Source organism: Coturnix japonica, chromosome Z (assembly GCF_054131305.1).
Source record: "Coturnix japonica strain WE chromosome Z, WE-NBRP24, whole genome shotgun sequence".
Taxonomy (NCBI): domain Eukaryota; kingdom Metazoa; phylum Chordata; class Aves; order Galliformes; family Phasianidae; genus Coturnix; species Coturnix japonica.
Genome location: NC_140702.1, coordinates 47,201,299 through 47,206,517, shown reverse-complemented (window position 1 = coordinate 47,206,517; position 5,219 = coordinate 47,201,299).

The window sequence follows — 5,219 nt, the reverse complement described above, 5'->3', positions numbered from 1 at the left end:
TTCTTTCTCCTCCTCTCTGACATGAAGTCCCCAGCCCTCCTGTTGTTCTTCTGGGAAGTCACCCTTTTTCTTTGGTGGGACAAAGTGATGGCACCAGCATTGCACAGAATCATAGGACCACACGGGTTGGGAGGGACTCCTCGGGGATCCTCACATCCAACTCCCTGTTAAAGCAGGTTCCCTGCAGAAGGTTGCCCAGGGAAGCTTACAGGCAGGTCTTGAGTATCTCCAGAGAGGGAGGCAGCTTGTCCCGGTGCTCTGCTCCCCCTAATGGTAAAGAAGTTCCTCCTTTACCACTTTATGGTGTGGCACAGGTCGTGTTACGCTTTTTACCAGCTGCCTCTTGTCCTGTTGCTGCATTAGATTTCAGTAGACACATTAGTATGGAGAGATACATTAACTTATGAACCACGTAGTGCCCCACTGATGTTGACAGAACACTGTTCTGTACTGAGCATACACACGGAGCGCCTATTTTGAACGACAGTGTGCGCATTAATAGAGATTTTAGAGAGAGAAGAAAACAAGTCATCCTGTTTTTGTTTCCATTCACCCATACTTTGTCTAACCAAAGAAATCAAAGGCAGGTTAATCGCTTTTCCAACCAGGCGCTTCTCACAGCCCCTCAGGTAGCGGACTCCACAGCTCCGCTCCTCGGCGTTCCCGCCGCACTGCAGGGCTGTGGGCGGGCACTGTGGGCGGGCCCACAGGAGACCACTGAGATCCCACGGTCTCTGGCACCATCTCGCGGTCTGTAAGAGAGCGGTAGTAAACTTGTACCCAGGTTTTACGTCAGCAAGACACCAAAAACATCTCAGCGGCCGAAAGCCGAAAACATTCACTTTTTCTTTACACGGCAGAACGAATTTCCAGCTGGTACAAGGCCTAGATCTTCTGTCTGCAATGACTGAAGAAGGCTGGGAACCATGCCGAAGGATGGAAGAGTTTCTCTCTATTTGCATTTGTAAGGCCACATCAAGAACGTTGCTCTCACTTTTGGGTTTCCCAGTGCAAACTGGAGCAAAGATGAGGGGGACTCAGTGTGTGCCCAGGGCAGGCGAGGCCTGGGGAGGAGAATCCTGGAGATGAGAAGGTTAAAAGCCTTCACCTGAAGGGGCTGTGGAGAAGACAGAACCAAACTGTCCTTAGGGTGTACAACGAAAAGACAGCAAGCAGTAGTCACAAGTAGTGGCAAGGGCCATTCTGTCTGTGAATTACAACTGAAAATCACAAGGATTTTTACATAGAATTCCAATCAGTCTTAGTGAGCTTTCTAACATCTGACTGCACAAGGACACACGCAGTCTGACCAACCACTGAAGGTAAACCTGCTTTGAGCACATATCTTGGCAAGGCGATCTCCAGGAGTTCCCTCCAGCCTGAATTACGTTATACCATGACTCCCAGACAATTCCACGTGTTACAACTGGCAAAATATTTAATCCAAACAGCAAACTGTTCAGTGCAAGCTATGCAAACATACCACATAAAAGAGCCACAGAGGAACCACATAAAAGCAAATAAAATGAAATGTCTTGATTTCCTCCCAAAGCACAATGAATTCATGACTGCGGTTTGCTTTAGCCTGAGGGGAGATAAATTCACTGTCAGAAAACATTTCAAAACAATTGAAAGATCCCATCTTCTGGAAAACTAAATTCAAAACATAGGCTTCTTTCAGAGCAGAACGCTCTGTATGGAGAAGAAATGTTCAGCTGGAAAACAAAAGGTGACTGCAATATATCCTGCCATGGTGATTTAAAAGCTACTGTATCCTTCATGATTATATGTGGTGTAGTTTTTCTTCTGATAATGTTATTGATATTTGAGGGAACTGAGGAAACAGCAGGTACATCTCACTGCACTGAAGTCTGCACAGCTCTGCCAGGATTTCCTCCACTCCACATTTTAAAAGTAAAAAACAATAACCTACAATTTTATTTAAAATATCGGAATATATATAAGAAATCCCATTAATGATATAAGATCCAATGCACCTGGCTAAAAATGGTACCTGAATTCCAGATGTACAAATGACTACCAGATTATTTTATTCTTGTAATAAACAGATTTCTCTTCTACATATTGAAGATGTTACCCAAAAACCTAAAAATTCATCAGCTAAGAAAAAGGACAACATCTTAAATTGGCTGGATCTGACCACAAGCCATTTCTTCACAGTAACAATACTTTCTCAAATAAGGGCAAACCACCATTTAAAGAAGTCATAAAGGTATGCTGGAACAACTTTTTTTACTCCTATACACAGCTTTGATCTCAGGTTATTCTACAGTAGTTTTACAGGGAACTGCAAATAAGATCAGGTAACTGAAATGGTGCCCTGCATTGCATTTGTAAAATCACTGTTATGTGGTCATACACAGAAACTAAATCTACTGCGTCTTGTTTGCAGGCTTTAGCTCCTCAGTTGACATCACTTTCCCTCTCTAAGTGGCATTTCAAATACTTTTTTTCTTGCATTTCTTTTCATACAGAAAAAAAATATATATATGTAGAAATAAGTACAGCATTGGCGTGAAGTTAGAACGGACTCTAATCTGAGCTGTTATTGAGTTTAACAGATGAGATGATCTAGAGTGCAGCTGAACATGTGCATTACAGAATTCTCAATAGATTTAGTAAGGTTTGAATGTGAAGTGGTCTTGCTAGTGCTGAAATACAACATTTCAGAATGAATTCCAGTTGTCAGGAACTATTTTAAAACAGAAAAAGTTGTCTGCCTTTGCTGTAATGCAGAAATTAAGGTGCAAATGTTCAGACACTAGGGAAATGGTAGGCTTAACACATAATTCATAGAAGCTTTTCAGAAGGCAACTAAAATTTTCTATTAAATTCATGTTTGTTAGTGCTATAATCATAAAATATTTGGCCAGACACTACTGGAGTAAACCAGATTTCTCCTTTCAAATGCTTCTTTCAGTGTCATGGAAACTGGGAAGAAGGGGAATAGCAACACTATTTCACAAGGACTTTATTAAGTTCTTTACTCAGAAAGATTTTTAATCAACTTACATGGGGTTAACTTGATTGTGAGACCTACAAAGGATCTTACTGGAAAGTGAATCTACTTTTAATAGAAAGTGGAGATACAGTTTTAAGGTGCTACTAACATAGATATTCGGACAAAGAAATGGTTTTATTCCAATTCAACTTAAATTTTAACCATAAGGTTGAACTGACTTAGAAGTAAATACACATTGTGTCTTTGTTATAAACCATCTGGAAACCTAAGTGTCAGTGTATTCAGTGTCACACTGAAGTTTCTGTACCTTGTACTTCAGTCCTTGGACTTAATGGCAGGACAGTGTCAAGTATTCTTATGGGAAAATAGACAATATGACTATGTCATCTTTTGTCATTTAGTCATTTTCAATCTCTGATATTTCATGATGAAGATTTTTTTTTATTTTTTATTTTTTATTTATTTATTACCTAAGAATAAATCTAATGTATTTGTCATTACTTTTGAGCTTCTATCTGGCAGTACCATGAGTTTAGCAGCATCATTCAAAGTTAATTTGAATTTCAAAGGACAGGAATCGGATGAGTTTTAAAGCCTAGTTTGTGTAAAATAGATATTCAGTTTCTAGTTGCTTAGCCCAGGACTTATACTCCCTATGCTTTCTCTTAAGTAATGCAAAATATATCAAAACCCACAGGCATAATATTCCACAGAAGGCAGGAGTTCAAACACAGAAACATTCTATAACCCATATCCTTTCTTGCATATGATCCCATTCTTTTTTATCAGTTGTATTCTTTTGTCATTTTGCACCTAAGATACCAGTCTGAACAAAATATGTTTGAGACACATCTCACTGAGGACCCAGTTCTGACCACAGACTGAACTACTAAATAAATGCAAAGAGCAAATTTCGCCACTTGGTCTTTTCACAACACTGAATGTTTTGATGGCAGTTCTGCAGTATTAGTGCTAATGAGAAGACCTACTGTTTATCTAGAAAGCTGCCAATACCAGAATCCATGGATGTATTAGTGTAATTCCATTGTTACGTCCAATAATACCACAGCAGGATATGCGGTTAGTAAATAAAAGAAATCACTGGATGTGCACCAAGGTGTTTGTAAATAAATGGCTAATATTAAAATAATCTTATTATGAAGGAAAAAATTATTATGCAAGCTACTCATCTGTAGATGAAGTCTGTTTATAGGGTGAGAGATTCTAATGTGAGCTCTGATCTCATATACAACATTGCTGCATGTGGTGCTTTTTAGTGAGTTCCTGGCTCCCTGAAAGATACAGCCCAGCACTTCTCTGTGGTTACGACACCAAGCTTTGCTGCCAAGCATCTGGACTGCTTCTTTTTACATACAGCATGAAGAAAATACAAATGTTACTAAGGTAATCTTTGTTATAATTGGAGTTGGAATGAGCTCCATTGACCCTAACAGGAGAATGACCCCGAACCTTCCTCCTTCTGCTGTGGAACCTTAAAGCTTAGCTACATTTAAAGGTACCAAGTACAGCTGTACTGCTGAACACAGTAGTACCACTGCCACCAGTTTCCTCAGGTTTGAATGTTGAACACTGCTGCTTTTTGTGTTACTTATAATTTGGCCATTAAAATTAGTTACATATTTTAAAAAGACATTTACAACAGTAAAGCGCCAGGAGTGGGATGTCAGGACTGGGAACTGGCACTAAGAGGACAGAACTCAGAGGTTTTTGATTTGGAACCTGCTGATGTTGACAGAGGCAGACTCTAGAAAGGCATAAATGCTAATCTGAATCATGATCTCTTAGATGTCCTAGTAACCACTGTGTTTCTTGAACACCATGCCAGATTAGCTGCAGAATGAATACCGTACCTCAGTCCTCTTCTGTCTGAATGTGACTTTAATAAAGCAACAAGAGAATAAATCCACTTAAATACCAAAGCCTGCAATTTCGCAGAAGACAAGAGGTAGATGAAAAACTCAAAAGCAATTTTAATTGCTGTATTGAAACCAATATATTTTGAAAATTGATGCCTAAGTGAAATATGATTTCAAGGACTGAAAATCTGGTAAAGCATCCCCTTTTCAGGGTACACTGTAAGCATAATCTGGTAGCTGGTAAATTAAGCAAATGGATTAAGCAAACACAGCTTGTTGCTGCCACATAAACGAAGTCTAGGAAAATATTCTTCCCAATGGCTGACAACTGAATGGGAAAATGGTACAAAATCTGAATC